This window comes from Cricetulus griseus (genome assembly GCF_003668045.3).
Source record: "Cricetulus griseus strain 17A/GY chromosome 1 unlocalized genomic scaffold, alternate assembly CriGri-PICRH-1.0 chr1_0, whole genome shotgun sequence".
Classification (NCBI taxonomy): domain Eukaryota; kingdom Metazoa; phylum Chordata; class Mammalia; order Rodentia; family Cricetidae; genus Cricetulus; species Cricetulus griseus.
The window spans coordinates 49,622,198-49,638,907 of NW_023276806.1; the positions used below are offsets into that span (position 1 = coordinate 49,622,198).

A 16,710-nucleotide genomic window follows, 5' to 3' on the forward strand; every position below is an offset into this window, starting at 1 on the left:
TGTCACTGTGAAGATATACCATGGCCATGACAACTCTTATAAAGGGAAACATTTAATTGGGTGTGTTACAGTTTCAGAGGCTTAGTCCATTATCATCGTGGTGGGATATGGTGGTGTGCAGGCTGAGAGTTTTACATCTTGTTATGTAGGTAACATAAAGCAAACTGAGACACTGGGTATGGCTTGATTATATAGGAAACCACAAAGCCTGCCTCCACAGTGACTTAATTCCACAGTCACATCCACTCCAACATAGCCACACGTCCTAGTAGTGCCACTCCTTTTGGTACCATCTGCTTTAAAACCACCCCAATGGGTATGCATGTATGTTGTAAGTATGCATGTGCGTGTGTGTGTTTACAAGCGTGTGTATGCATGGTCTTCCTCCATGTCCTATGGTAGAAAAGAAGCTATTGCCTTATCAGTTCTTTTTCCATGTGTCACTCTGACCACCATATCTCACCAAGTTTCTCTTCGATGTAGGTGACATATCCCTTTTCACAAGGGAAGCAACTGAGGCTCAGAGGACTAAATAATCTCTAAAGGCCACTCGAGTAAGTGACACAGACAGGACTCAGATTCAGGAATGCCTCCAAAACTGAGCAAAATACCAACATGCCCCAAGCCTTCCTGTTCCATGCCCCCTGTTGTAAGCCAAGGAAGCATTTTAGACACAGATGCTGCAGGACTCCAGGAGCTGCAGTCCTGGTTGAGTAAACACAAGTAGCAGTGAGTAGCACAGATGAAGCTCCGCCTTTCTCAGGCGGAATGAATGCTCCTGGGCTCCAGGTTGGGAAGCTAGCTCTTGGGAGTCTCTCCATTGGCTGGGTAACAGAGCTGGGCAGGGACAGGAGGGACATGCTACTGATTCCTATCCTGAGCTGTAGGAACACTCTGAACCTCTGCCTGGGTTTCTCTGCAAGCTGCTAGGCTGTCTCACACGTGTGTGTGTGTGTGTGTGTGTGTGTGTGTGTGTGTGTGTGTGTGTGTGTTAACCTCTGCAGAGCCTGCTGAGCATCTGTCCCAAGACCAGGTGACAACAGAGCCCATAATTGCTGCTGATCTTTCGGTCCCATGATGATGTCTTCATTTTTTTTTCAGTCCCTTTCAGGAAAATTTTAACACAATGTTTCTTTGTTTTAACTGAATTCATCGCCTCCCAGACTGTGTGAGGGAACCATATGAATTAGCATGTGGCCAACATGCTAATTCCTTTTCTGAACCTTGGCCACCATGGCTATATACTCTCTCCCCTATCCTAACCACCCAGCTCTCCCCCAGAACATTTCCTTTTGTCCCTTCCAACTCATGTTTCAGGCTACATTCTCTTCTTCACTTCCTGGAAGCCCACTTTGACTTTTGTGGTCCACCCTACTTCCAGATCTGAGAATCTCCCTGGAGCATACTTGTGAATTAGCGAGAGTATCTTCAAACTGGATATGGCAGTACACACCTGTAGTCCTTGGATTTTGGAGGCTAAGATAGGAAGGTCAAGAATTTGATTGAGAATCAAGAGGCTACACTTTTTCTTCAATGAGGTGGCCAAGCAGATGCCAATATGCTGATCTTCGTAAAGACCCTGAAGGGCAAACCCATCACTCTTGAGGTCGAGCCCAGTGACACCATTAAGAATGTCAAGGCCAAGATCCAAGACAAGGAAGGCACCCTACCTGACCAGCAGAGGCTGATATTTGCCAGCAAGCAGCTGGAGGATGGCTGCACGCTGTCAGACGACGACAACAACCAGAAAGAGTTCACCTTGCACTGGTGCCTCGTCTGCATGGTGGCGTCACTGAGCCATCCCTTCCTCAGCTTGTTCAGAAGTACAACTGTGACAAGATGATCTGCCACAAGTGCTATTCACACTTGCACCTCTGTGCAAGAAGTGTGGCCACACCACCAACCTGTGCCCCAAGAAGAAGGTCAAATAAATCTGGGGCTGTACCTGGCCCATGACCCCCGGACCAAATAAAGGCCCCTTCCATTGACTGGAGCAGGAAGAAAAGAATTCGAGGCCAGCCTAGGTATAGTGAGATCCTGGCTCAAAAAAGAAAGTTTTGATTTGCTTAACCCCTAACACCTAAGCACACAGTGGCTGTGTGCACTGCGTGTTGAAAATGTTCATCCCGTGTCTGTTCAGTTGACCCCTGAATGAAGCACAGGAAGACCCAGAACAGGGTGGAATTTGAGAGTCGATTGGATGGCAGCTCTGAGACATTTTGATCAAACAGATATCTCCATAGCTAACTAACCCTGAATTTGGTAACTGCAGCAGGACCTCTCGTGGTTTATTAGTCATTCTTTCCCACATGTATCAGGGTCAGGGCTGATCTGGCACAGACTAAATGATTTCTGTGCTCACTCATGGCCCCATCCAGGTTCAGTAACACGGGAGCAAAGGAACTTCATCAGAGGTCATACTTAGATCTCTACGGGCCACAGCAGACCTTGCCCAGAGGGGAGCCCTACTTAGGTGGAGAGGAATCAGGAACGACAAGCAACATGGTGGTTGTTGCCCCAGTTTTGCAAAAAAACTTGCTGTGTGACCTTGTAGAAGTTGCCACACCTTTCTGGGCTTTGTCTGCACCAACAACAGTAATGGAGGATCGTTTCCAGCTCTGAACCTTTGATTCTCTGACTCAAAGGCAAAGATATTACTTTGACCTGAATACAAATGTTCCTCCTGTGATAGCAGCCTGGAGAGATCAATAACTCCGTCAGAGCATCCTCGCAGTCAGGCTGGAGCACTGCAGTCTCCCCCAGGACTGGGAACTTGATCCTTACTCATTGTTCATCGCTGTTCTTTCCCCTCTCCTTGGTCCTCCTTTCACCTCCCTTAATCACTCTATCCTCAATCCAGGACGCAGCAACCTGCTATGAATGAAGAGTGGCTGGTCACGGGGCCAGTCACCATGGTGACGGATCCCCGCAGCTGAGGTTGGCATCAAAGTCACATGAGAACCCCGGAAAACTGGCCGAGGTATTTATAGAAGCAGCTGCTGATGCTTTTATGGAAACGGGTCTATATTTGAAGCTGGTTCTGGAACCTCCATGCCTTCCTTCACTGAGCAGAGGGGAGGCAGGTTTGTACCTTAAGTTCTCCCGGTGCCTGGTGGGACAGACATTGCCCTCCCACTCCCAGGATTACCTGGCACCTCTTCCCAGCCCCCTCTGGCTGATGCTGTGGTCCCACTAAGCATTACTTACATTGAATGACAATGCATCCACCAGGCTGAAGTCAAGGCAGTTGGAACATCTTTTTCTCTTCCTGAGGAGCGATGTCCTTGCTGCTCATATTAGAAAATGTTGCTTGCTGTTTCTCTTCCTGAGCAGTTCAGAGGCAACTTCGAAAGGGAGGGAGTGTGTTTATTTGAGTGCAAAGCTCAATTCCTTCTGTCCTTCCTGGCATTGTTACTGTTTCCAGAAAAGCTGTAAGCAGTAATTGTTGTTTGCTGAGGGAGAGCTGTATGCATTTTCTTATTTCCTCCTCAGGAGCTCCTGGGCCCTCCCTGTGCAGACAAAGATGGGAAGCTCAGAATCAGAACCCAGATGGTCTGTCCCAAGCCCATGATCTTCCAATTCTGCCCAACCAACAAGTAGGACCTAGAGAGACATTATAGTTGGTTTAGGGAGTTACTTCCTTCAGATCTGCCATGCATACAGAAGCGCACAGTCATTATGGTGGTGGAGACATGGGAAACACGACACTAACAAGCAAATCTTTACCCTACACCTGCCCCTGTTCACACAGTGCCTTACCACAGAGGAGACATGATTATCAATCTGTCATGTATTGATCCAGAAATATCTCTGGATCTACAGGCATAGATAGCCATGCCCTCTATATCTTTTCTGCACTTAACAGCCCATCTTGGAGACATTTCTAGGTCAGAACATAAAGAGCAGCCCTGATCATTTTAATGGCTACTAAGAATGTCACTGTATGGAGGTGCCATAAATGATTTAAACAGCTCCTTGCTGATAGATATCAAGATTGTTTCCTATTTTTCTATTACAGACACTGCTCAAAGTGTATCTTCAAATGAGTGTGTTTAACCAAACACATGCCAAATGAGTGTATGTCTTCCTAATTTTTGTAGACAGGATATGTGGCATGGAATTTTGATAACTATAGCCCAGTTTTCTTCCACTGAGACTGTACCATTTAACTCTTCTGCTAGCAACATGTGTGTTCTCAAACCCCTTTTCCATGCTTAATTATTGGCCATCATAATAGGGAAAGTGGCATCCCACTGTTTTTCAGATTGCATTTCTCCTTTTACACATGGAACGGAACATCTATTTACATTTGTAAAAAGTTGTAAGAGGCAGTTATATTTTCACTTTTAAGATTTCCCCAATCATACTCTTCTCTACACAACCATACATTTAATATTTTCCTGCTATTTAGAGACCATGTGATCAATCAATCAATCAATCAATCAATCAATCAATCTCTCAATTTCTCTCTCTGTCTGTCTGTCTGTTTCTGGCTCACTCACTCGCTTGCTCTCATTTTTTCAGTGGCCTGGAACTCACAATCCTGCCTCCACCTCCTGAATGCTGAGTTCATGGTATGGGATGTCATGCCTGACTTCAAGGGATAAGCTTCTGGAAGGCCTTTCTGCTGTACCATTGCTTGTCCACATCTTCACCTTCTCTGCTGTCTCCAACGTCTCCTTCCTTCTGTCTGTTTGGGTCTGCTTTGCAGTTCCTTTCCTAAGGTTTGAAATGGTTGCTCAGTTCATCGATTTTCAGCCTTTCTCCCTTACTAATAGATCTATTTGAGGCTATAGTACCCCACCAAGGTCTTGCTCATGATATGCTCCTGTGGCTTAAGTTTTTATGTTCATCAATATTGATCCATCAATAATTTATGTTGATATTAAGAGCAAGGTAAGGATTCAGATTTATTTTTGCTTCAGATAGCCAAACCAATATGATTTATTAAAATCTATTTCTACCCATTTTAAATAAATCTTTACTATAACCTAAAATGTTTTACTTGAGATTTTCTGAGCTTTACCTCTGCCTCATGTATTTCTCCTGATTAGGATATGTTCATTTCAGTAGTTTTAGAATATGCTTTTGCTTGTGGGCTAGTTCTTCACAAATCTCCATTTTCATAATTTACCTGGCTAATTTTGTTTCTTTCTATTTGTCTCTGAACCTCAGAATCAGCTTATTGAGAAAAAAATTTTTGTAGTTTTTAAATCAATTACTTTAGAGAGAATGAACATGCTTACTATGTTTTGTCGGTCTTTCGTTGTTGCTAATGTTTTTGAGACATTTTCAATATGTAGCCGAGGCTGGCCTCACACTTTCAGCTCTGCCTCACCAGCTCCACAGGTGCTGAGGTCACAGGTTTGGACCATTCAACTATCCAGGCATTTCCTTCTTACATTTAAGACATCTTGTGAACCTCTCAGGTTTTTTTTGGGGGGGGTTTCGAGACAGGGTTTCTCTATGGCTTTGGAGGCTGTCCTGGAACTAGCTCTTGTAGACCAGGCTGGTTCCAAACTCACAGAGATCCTGCCTCTGCCTCCTGAGTGCTGGGATTAAAGGTGTGCGCCACCACCGCCTGACTTTTTTTTGGGGGGGAGAGGACCTCTCAGTTTTATTTGGACTCTTTCTTCATATTGACTTTCTGTGTATCTTTTAACTTATATTCCTGTTTTTCTTTTTAATTGTTGTTGCTGTGGTAACAGAATCATTTCTCAAACTCTCTGCCTAATGGCTGTGTATCTGAAGGTTGCATGCTTTCAGTTTGCTAATTTTTATAACCAAACATTACTGAATTGTTCCTGTTAGATTTTTTTAGTTACGTTATTTTTCAAATGAAGCTTTTAGTCTGCAAGGGGAGCATATACCATGCATTTTAAAATTCCCAGAGCAAATGGCTATTTAATGATTTAATGAGTTGATACCATTAAATGTTAAGTTGCCCAGAGCAGTGCTTGGTGCATCTTATGCGTTCCTACTAACAGCAGCTGTGGCAAACTGCCTTGAGTTCAGGCACTTTTCTTTTTCTTTGTTTTTCAAGACAGGGTTTCTTTGTGTAGCTTTGGCTATCCTGAACTCACTCTGTAGACCAGGCTGGCTTTGAACTCAATGATCTGCCTGCCTCTGCCTCATGAGTGCTGGGATTAAAAGCATACACCACCACTGCCCAGCTGAATTCAGGCACTTTTATCTTCCCTAATCCTTACAGCATCCAAGTGAGCCCAGAGAACAGAATACTATTTCCAGCAGGGCATTGGTGTCGCATGCCTTTAATCCCAGCACTTAGGAGGCAGAGGCAGGTAGATTTTTGTGAGTTTGAGGTCATCCTGGTTTACAGAGTGAGTGCCAGGACAAGCTCCAAAGCTACACAGAGAAACCCTGTTTCAAAAGAAAGAAAAAAGAATACTATTCCATTTCTTCCTCATTTTTGTGTGTGCCCATGTACATGAATGTGTGGTGTGTGTGTGTGTGTGTGTGTGTGTGTGTGTGTGTGTGTGTGTTGCATGCAAGTGCCCCTGCGTGTGTAGAGGACAGGGCAAAGCACTGGGTGTCCTGTCCGGTTACTTTTTACCTTCTTCCCTTGAAACTTGGAGATCACTTTTTTTTTAACCTAGGCTGGCTGGCCAGGCATTCTCCAGTCTTCTGTTCTTCTAACCCCTGGGTCTGGTTACAGGTGTACACATGCTGAGCTTTTATGTGGGTGCCATGGAACTCAGGCTCTCATGCTTTTGAAACATGTGCTTTTACCCACCAAGCAATTTCCCTGTCCCATTTCCATTTTCTTTTTTCAGCTAGTCTGAAGGCCATAGAAATTGAACAATCTGTTAGAGATTGTTCAGGTAGTATCCAGGTAGTGCTAGCATCAGAACCTCATTCTACCTAGCTCTTCATCGTAGTTTAGGGGAACAGAGAGGAGACCAGATCCTTTCCTTCAGTGAAATGCTTGCCTAGAATCCTTCCCTAGAATATTTGCTTCCAAAGGTCTACTCTGTGCTTGGTTCTGGACTTTGACAGTGGCATATTGAGCTGAGATGCCCACCCTGCCTAGAAGGAACTCTCTGGAATCAGGTTCTCTGAGAGTCATGTTTTCTGTCATTGAGATCCAAGACACAAGGGAATCAGGCCACACAGCCTGCGTGGTACATCCTGTTCCTGTGAAGGGCTGTGCATTCATAGTCTCCATCACCAGCATGATGGCTTTGCGTTGCCATGGGAGATAAGGAACAAAGCCATTCAGAGGCTCCTCTTGAGTCATGGGTGGAGGGTTGTGAGGTGCCAGGAAGGAAATGGAGGCCTCCATTAGTTCTCTATGTGTGTCATCCTCCACTGTCTTTCTTTGTTTTCAATTCTGTCCTATTTCTCTGCCATTTTCCCTAAACCTGTTTGTCATTGGAGTCCATTGGCTTTAGGAATCTTTCTCAGGCCCCAAAGCAAGGCTGTCATGAAACATTCAAAGCTAATTGAAGAACTTCCTAGAAGCTATCATGAGTGGGCTCTAGAAGTAGACATTGAGATCTCTTCTAAAAAAGCAGGGTATTTCTGAAGGCCCCTGGCATAATTATCTCCCAACAAAGCCTAGATAAAGCTTGCTATGATGCCATTTCCATGTTCTAAAACTCTTAATAGCTCATTATTATCTTTCGATGCTATAGAAAAAAATATCCCCTGTGGTAGTTTGAATATAATTGGCCTCTATAAGCTCATAGGAGTGGTACTATTAGGAGGGGTGGCTTTGTTAGGGTAGGTATGGCCTTCTTGGAGGAAGTATATCACTATAGGGGTGGGCTTTGAGGTCACATGTACACCCAAACCACACCCAGTGCCTCAGTCTATTTCCTGTTGCCTTCTGATCAAGATGTAGCCAGCATCATGTCTGCCTGCACACTGCCATGCTCCCCACCATGATAATGGACTGAACCTCTGAACTGTAAGCAGCCACCTCAATGAAATGTTTCCTTTGTAAGGTTGCTGTGGTCATGGTGTCTCTTCATAGTAACAGACATCCTAACTGAGATACCCCCCTTGTGTGTGTGAATGCAGTATTGTCATCACCATTTCACGAGCAAGGACACTCAGGTACTTGCCCTCTCACTCCTGGAGCCAAGTTGCTGGTTTTCTGTTTGTTTCTTCTTGAAATGTGGTCTCAAGGTCTTTCTATGTCCCCATACTGCTCTCAGTCTTCTGGGTTTAAGCACTCTTCCTGCCTCAGCCTCCTGAGATGCTGGGACTATAGTCTGCTCCACTGCCCCTTGCTAAGGGGCCAAATTTTCTGGCATTTGCTGTGTGCTGTTCCACCCCTCTATACACCTCACACTGAGCGCAAGGACCTGGTGACATCATTTTCTTTCTAGGCTGAAAAACTTGCTTCATCTGTTTTGTGAGTTCCAGTTGATTCCCTTGTGAGAGGATGAAGACAAAGTCAGAAGTCCTAACCACAAAAGACAGAGAAAGGGATGGTTGTTTCCAGAAAGAGAAATAGCAATAACCGTGTCACTCAGAACAAGGGAGATATCATTATCTTAGAATATCTGTATTCAACATACTTGGAAGTTACATACATGAAAGAGGACATACATTACAAGTCCCTAAATACCAACAATGGGAGCAAAGGCTTTAAACACGGGATGAACTCGCTGTGTGACTTAGGTGGGTTGACTAACCACACTACATCTTAGCTTCTCCATTAGTAATATGAAGGTACTAATCATGCCATCTTCACAGTTCACACTGTATAATTTTAATACTATAATATGTTTTATGTAAAAGGAAGAAATTTTTATTCAGGATGATCAGAGGAGAGATGGTCATTGGAAGCTGAAGTGCTTGAGAAGACGACACGGTACAAGTCTATATCCCATTTCCACCTCAGCCCCCGCACTGTGGCTTCCTGACATGCCATGAGCCCATCCACCAGTGATGCCTTCAGGCTTCATCTCCAACTCACTGCAGTTTTTGACACTGTGGATTGACTTTCCTTCTAGAAACGTCTGATACACACTGTCCTCCCAACTCTTGCCTCCCTGTCTTCTTTTCTGACCCTCCTTGTTCTTGCCTTAGAAGTCAGTCCTCCCACTGAGACTCTCCCCAGATCATCCCCACTTTTCCTCTGGATGGTCTGGGCCACGTCTTCTGTGGTTAGGACTTCTGACTTTGTCTCCAGCATGCTTTCCTGGCTCTTCTACTCATATTCCTAACCACCCCTTTCTTTTATTTTAGTAAGTGTTTGTGGAGGGCCCATCATGTGTTGAGGACAGGCATGATCTCTGCCTTCATGGAGCTCCCACATCTGCCAAGGGGACCACCCTCCCCGTGGAGCCAGTCACATCTTTAAATACCTCACCACAGTTGTAACAAATGATATAAAGGGGAAGACGGCCACCCGAGAGGCTGGCATTCTTTTTCGACACAGTCAGAAGGCTATGGAGGATTGTGTTGGGTGAATGGACAGGAAACAAAGAAAGAGGAGGAGGGGCCTTAACTGATTGCTGGCAGAGGGGCCAGATGGGCCGAAGCTTGAGCCAGGAAAGCGTGGGAAGCCTGGGGAGAGCAGAGAGAAGGCTGATGGAGCAAGTGGGCTGCAGGAAAGTCAGGGAGGGAGGAGACAAGAATGGAGCTTGAGGCACTGTGGGCATGAGAAGGGTACCATTACATTTTCACTTCTAAAAGATTTCTCTTGTAGCCAGATGTGGCGTCAAACACCTTAAATTCCAGCATTCAAGAAGCACAGGCAGCCAGATATCTGAGTTTGAGGACTTGGAGGTGGAACAGAAAGCAAAATGTTGACAGTTTTGCAGGATGAGTCTCTGGCTAAGGAGATGATTCTGAGAGAGCTGTCTGGACAGGTGGAATAAGTAACTGAGTGAGCATAGCTCAGGAAACCCCAGAATGAAGACAGCAGCAGAAGAGCTGGTGGTTTAGGAGAACAATCCATAGTGGCCAAAGGACAGGGATCTGGGAAGTCCAGTATGCACAGGACAGCAGAACTACAGGGATGACCAGAGGGCAGAGGGAGATTAAGAGTGGGTACCTCATGAAGGGGAGGGGGTCCAAGAAAGTACTACAGAAAGGTCAATAACAGGAGGACTAGAAGAATATCCTGCAGGCTTAGGGACTGGGAGATCATTGCTGAGACCCATCTTGACATCATGGGAGAGTAGGCTGACTAAGGAGTACAGGGGAGAGGAGGAAATGGAGACAGAGAATTTGGAAGGAGAAAGTTGAGGTGACTTTTTTTAAATCATTTTTTTATTTGAATTAGAAACAAGATTGATTTACATGACAATCCTAGTTCCTTTCTCTCTCCTTGAGGTGACTTTTAAAAAAAGTATCTGAACATGCTTGAAAGTCACTGAAAAAGACCCAGTAGCAAGGGAGAGGTTGACAAGCCAGGAAAGTCGAGAGTGACTGACGTCTGAGGCTGTCAAGAAGGTCTGGGCCAAGGGACCCAGGGACTAAGTAGAACCTTGGTCCTGACAGCAAGGGAAGCTCCTCTGCTCTCTGAGAGACGGGAGGGAGGAAGCACACCGATGCTCAGGTGGGTGCAGGTGTGGCTGGCACAACAGCTCTGGGTGAAATTCAAGGAGCTTCTGAGGACTGAGGCGGTTTCTGGGAGAACAAGGAGATAATGGATTGACAGGAACGGTGCCTGAGAGAATAGAAACTTGGGGTGGCCTTGACTGGAGAGAGGAATAGATGGATCTAAAGCCATGTGGAGGCACTGGGAAAGAATATACCCATTCAAGGCTGGTGGCCATGAAGGCAGAGGGAGATAGGTTCATACTGTGACTTTTCCCCAGAGAACTTTGCATGAAGGAACCAAGTACTGAGTTTACTAAAGAATAGCGCTGTCAACAAGTGGATGTGGTACAAGGGCCTTTATGCCTGATAGACATGCTGTTCTCAGTATGCCTCAAATCCAGGATATCTTTACCTGTGTTCCTAAATCTCCTCTTTCTAGGTTGTCTTAGGGACAATACAATCACCTAATAACAGTCATTTATCAAGGGCATGTGATATCAGATGATTTAAAACAATCATCTCATGTGATCATCACAACTACATAGAATATGTAGTTTTTCTGCAGTGTGTACCTTTTTACAGGTGTGGAAACTGAGGCCCATTAGGTTATAGATCTTACTCAAGGTATGAAAGTAATAACAATCTAGATGAAAAACTTAGCTTCACAAGACTAACAAGCTATTTTCCTGTCACTACACCAACTCTAAAGCCCCTTTCCTTAAAACTATGTATCTGAGGCCTTCCTTCCTCTCACCCCTCACAACACATCAGCTGTCACACTGTATTTGTTCACCTCCATCACAGCTCTTACACACCTGCTTCTTCCTTTCCCTGCACCGCCAGCCTGCTGATTTCCTGGTTAAATGCACCAGGATGTAAATTCCATAAGGGCAGGGATCATGATGGGTCTTGTCTGTTACGCCTGCAGGACTGCAGTAGTGTCCAGCAAACAGTAGTAGGCTTGCTAAGTATTTGCTGGCTAAAAGAATCATCTGTTGGGAGAGAACGTTCTCAGTGGGCATCTTACATCTCCAGATGTCTCATGGGCAGAGACACTGATGGCTTCTTGTTCCAGTCTGGTTCAGAAGACCTTTGCATAGTAAACTGCCTCAGAAACTGGAGATAGTGGGGGGTAGTTTGGTTTGCTGTCCATTATGATAACAATTCTGTCAGTCCACATCACCAGCAGGTTTTCTTGTAGTCCATTATAAAACATTAGGCTTCCCTAAACTTGAGGCTCCTCCCACAGGACTAGATTAAGAGAAACCGATCTGAATATGAAACATGTACTACTTGCTGTGTCACGTGCACTACAAGCCCATTGTCCCTGGCCCTGGAGTTTTGTTGTTCTGTCAGCATCCATAAAACCGTAGCAGGATAACGGGTTAGACTATAAATACTGAATCTCAGTCTCTTCCCGAGTTCTCGCTTCTGGTCTTTATCAACTTTCACTAGGATGATTAAGACAATCTCACCCAAACAGCTAGTTACCTGCCTGTGATATACCAAAGGTCCCCAGGAGCAGAGACAATCGGTCAGACTCCCCAAACAGTGCTTCCAACTAGCCAAGGCCTGTCAACATGTTTAACTTCACTCCTCACCCCGCTGCCCTGTTCCAGCTCAGGAATGTCTGCACACATTCTTCACTCTTGCGTTTGCTGCGGGCATACTGTCCTCTCCACAATGGCTGCCTTTCCCCCTTTGTTTATACATTATTTAAGGCTAGCATCCTTCAACAACTTTTTGGTACCCAATCACAATTTCCCTCTCACTGGCCCCACTTCACTCATCTGTCAGGGTTCTCAGAAACTGTTGTGCATGGGTTGGCCTCCTAGGGTGGTAGGATAGAAGAGTGGTGGAGGAAAAGGGCAACTCAAAGGTAGGAATACAGGCAATATCCACCTAGGGATGGAAATTGGAATCCGGAAAGAGGGTCAAAAGGAGGTGAGTCTGTAAAGACAGGTGAGGCCTTTGGCCACGGGGCCCGTTTTCCCGAGGGCAGATGCCCCAAGGAGAGCATTTAGGTCTCAATTCGCTGCTCCCGGCAACCCTTCTCCTGCTCCCTGCCCACCCCTCTGCCTTGTGTCGGCCATCAGAGCCTCGCTCGCAGCTCTGGAGCCTCGCATTGACGCGGGCCCGCGCGTGAGTCAAGCCTGCGTCACGGCGCCCCGCCGCCAGGGTGGCCTTTCGGAAAGCGAGGGAACAGTGCACGCCGCGCTCCGCCCAGCTCCGTTCCGCTCCGCAGAGCCAGTGCGGACAGGGCGCGGGGAGGGTGGCAGTCGGCCGAGGCCTTCGCAGCCAGGCACGCGCTCCCTCCGACGCGGGACCTGGGCCCCGGGGTGGCTCCCGAGAGCCCAGAGAGGGCGAAGGGCGGGAGCAGGGTTGGGACTGACGGCGAGGGAGGGAACGAGGAACCAGCTGAGCCGCGTGCGCCGGCGCGCGCAGCTCCGGGTCCCCCAGCCTGGACCCGGGCCTGTGACTCCAGTTGCCCTCGGGAAGGACGGTGCACCCGCGACCCGTCGGGGACCACGGCCACTCGGCGGTAGTCCAGGGGCCGAGTCCACGCGACGGCCTACGCGGGACAGGTGAGTCGCCGTCTGCTCCCCGTCTGGCGAACCCGAGCCAGCCACCGCAACTTTGGCTGCTGCGGCCCCGCCCCAGTTTAGAAGGCCGGAGGCCCCTGGTGCGTGGCGGAGCTCCTCCCGGTCCGCCCGACCCTGCGCTGGCGCGGGGGCTCCTCCCGGCGCTCTAGTCGCGGTTGCCTGGCGACAGAGCCCCGGGGCGGCGATGATCTGGCGCGTCAAGGGTGCTCAGCAGCTCCTGCACAGGTTGGACTTGGGCTTCAGCTTCTGGAGCTCAGGATGCCCCAGAACTCCAGAGGTGACAGGACAGCGGCAGAGGCGAGCACCAGCGGAGGACCAGGGAGGTCAGCTTGGTGGGTCCCTGTACCTGGAGCGCGCCCAGGGCGCAGCTCTGCCGGGAGCCTCCGGCGCAGCTGGGGACCCCAGCCCCAGCCGCTCGGCCTCGGGCCCGTGACCTTGACGGTAACATTGGTTAGAAAGGCAGAACGTTCGCGCCCGAGATGAATATTTAATCCCCAGTACTGGAGCTGCTCTTCAGTGAATTTGGAGTTAGAGTGGAAGAGCCCCTTCCTCCCCCGAGGGAAGCGCGTCTGGGGACCGAAAGGCAAAGATAGGAGGCATGCACTGGGGGCCACAGTCTAGAGGGGCCCATTGTCTGGAGAGAGGCCTCCGCCACATTTATACCTGTGCAGACGGTGCTCTGAAGGGATGTTCGCAGTATGTCAACGCTGCTCCCCCAGGGGCGCGGCCGCCTTGGAAGGAAGCCCGATGCTTCAGTTCTCTTAAAGCCGAAACAGCTCTGTCAGGGGTTCAAGTTCAGAAGTTCTGAGGCTCCTGGGACCCAGCTGCTGTCAAGTGGGCTTCATTCTTTGAAAATTTTCCTCCGTCCCTCTCCCTACTCTTCCTTCCTCCCTTCTCCCCCTCCCCATCCTCCTCCTTTCTCCCCCTCTCTCCCTTTCTCCCATCCGTCCTCTCCTCTTCTTTAGAAACCATTTACTAGGCCGTATAAATTAAGGGAATTTCTAAGTAGAGCTACTTTCCTCTGTGAACAAGAGGCAAGTTGGCTTGGGTTGGGTTGGAGCAATGGGGATGAAGAAGAAAGATTGCCATTGCCCTTCTTAACAAGAACTTCCAGGGACTGAGAAACTCCCGGAATGGCTCTATAGTATCTGTCAAGCTTTGGTGGTTTTCAGACTGTGTGGAGCATAAGCATCTTGTGCCTTTCGGGGTTCTCATATTGTATCGTGTCCAGTAAGGTAGATCCATCTCCTGGGAGAGGACGACTTTCAGGTCACACCTGGTTGCCCTTGGCTGTGGACAAGGCCATCAGAGGTTGTAGCTCCTGTGATGACTTTTTCTCTAATGGAGCAGCTGTGGCTAAGTAGGAGGTTGAGTTGAATAGAGGATTTCTGCAGCTTAGCCTACAGTGACTCAATGCAGGGGGTGAATTGTGCCCACCAGCTCTGATTGGAGTTTGCTTAGCCTGAGTCACACAGTCGTGTGTCGGCTGTTTGTGAGTTCAGTGCAGTTCTTTAGCAGGGCTCGTGAGCTGGAATTGCCCGAGCTCCGAGTGGCTTAGGGGTGGGCGAATCTTCAGAGTAGATCTCAGTTTGCCTGCTGTTAACAAGGGCCTGTTGAACTCTGTCCCCATGGGTATGGCCAGCAGGTCAGGCTGCAGAGGCGGCACTGTGTTTGTTGCCACAGTCTGGCCTATTGTTCCATCATGTGCTGGCATGGTGATCTTGGTCAAGTCACTGCATCATGGAACATCTGTTCCCAAAGTTGTTAGGGAGGATGCCGTTGGTACCATTCTACACAGTCTTACTTTGTGACCAGTGCTAGACAGAGCAGGTGCTGCCAGATATTGGATTCCCACCTCTTCTGATGTGGATCTCAGCCAGAGATGATTTTCCCCCCTCTCTCTGCTGTGTTCCTGAACATGGTGTGTGTGGGGGGGGCATAGGAAGGTGGTCAGATCCTTGTGTGAGTGGCAACATAACTCAGCTCCAAATGGACCCAATTCCAACTTCTAAGTCTCCCCTGGATGGGAAGCTGGAACAAGAACTAGGCTAGTGTGAGGTAGGTAGTATGACCACTTACAATAGCTCCTGGATGACTCCAACATAGAGACCTTGACTCACTGGTATTGTTTATGACTGTGTCCTGTCCCCAAGCTGGCACACCTGCTGAGTAGACTCCAGGTGTTCTTCTCCCTGTGGGTCTTGCTGTCTCCCTATTCCCCTATAATGGGGTTGGAAGCTTCAAAAGAAATGCTCAGTAGAGCTGATGTTGGCTTTTTCTAGAGAGGAGCGAGAAGAATGGCTCTCCCAGTTTTTGAGGGATTTTGGAGTTCTTGTCCTTCCCCTTTGTAAAGTGTCTAGATCTAGGGCTGATCCAAGGTGCATTCACTTCAAGAATCGAGAACATAAGATTCCCCCAAGGTAGCAAGTAAGTCCAAGCTGGCTACTGGAAGAAGGAGAGAGAGAAAAAAAAGAGAGAAAGAGAGACAGAGACAAAGAAACAGACACAGAGAAAAAGAGACAGAGAGAGTGTGTGTTTACAGTGTATGTTTACTCTGAAGTCAATGCCTTCCCTATTTTGTCTGGAAATATTCCATGGCCAATGGAAACAGATGAGAGGATTCCAGAGCAGCAGCCTCCTGCCTGGTGCTCTTGCTCCTCTCAGGCTCTCCTGTCCAGTTCTGCTGCAGTAGGACGATTCATCATTAATCCCTCTAAAACCGCTATGATAAGCAGCAGAAGAGTTATAAAAAGAAGGTAGATTGGATACCCCACCCCCCCCAGACAAAGTCTAACTTATCACTGGCTTCCAGGCTATGCTGCAAGAAATCCTGACAGCTAAACATCTGAGAATCAGAGTGGGAAACAAAACAAAACCCTTGCATATCAGACTCTGCGCCAGCCTCCTCTGAGTAGCATCCTAGGGCCAGAGGTCAGAAGCACAATCCTGAATTCATGGTGCACTGTCCTGGACACAGAGGGGACAGCACTCCGAGGGAAATGCCTCCCCCATTCCAGTCCTTTCCAGTACCCCCTCCTCCCCCTCCCCTCCTCTCCCATCCTCCCATTGTGTCTCAGGTAGTCCAGGCTGGCCTCCTACTCACCTTGTAGCTGAGAATGACCTTGAACTCCTGACCCTTTGGCCTCCCAAGTGCCAGGGCTACAAGTGTGCAGTAGCACACACATGCTTTTTAGGGAAAAATGCAGCTCTGCACTGCAGCACTTCATGCTGTGGCTGGCACACATAGATAATACCCAGTTTTGTTTTGTTTTGTTTTGTTTTGTTTTGTTTTGTTTTATTGAGGCCTCTGTGCTGTGCTAAGTACTCTCTTTACAGGCCATCTTCTCCCATCATCCTCTGGTCCCAGGAGATGGATATTGCTATCTGTAGTTTATAGATGTGAATTTTGAGGTTTAGAGATATTAACTAATTTGCTCAAGGTCCCTCAGATTAGTGAGTGGGCAGCAAGAGACGTGGCACTTGCTTCTGCTTTCTTAGACACTTTGTGATGTGTTTCCAATAGCAAGTTCTTAATAAATGTGGCCAACAGCATAGGCACTTATCAGAATGGAGGTTTATTAAACTC

The 16,710-nt window shown here is 47.7% G+C and overlaps 1 pseudogene; it reads left to right on the forward strand.

Moving 5' to 3' along the window:
* Nucleotides 1-1,528: 1,528 nt before the first annotated feature.
* LOC100769443 lies at nucleotides 1,529-1,931 on the forward strand (annotated as a pseudogene).
* The last annotated feature ends 14,779 nt before the right edge of the window (nucleotides 1,932-16,710 follow it).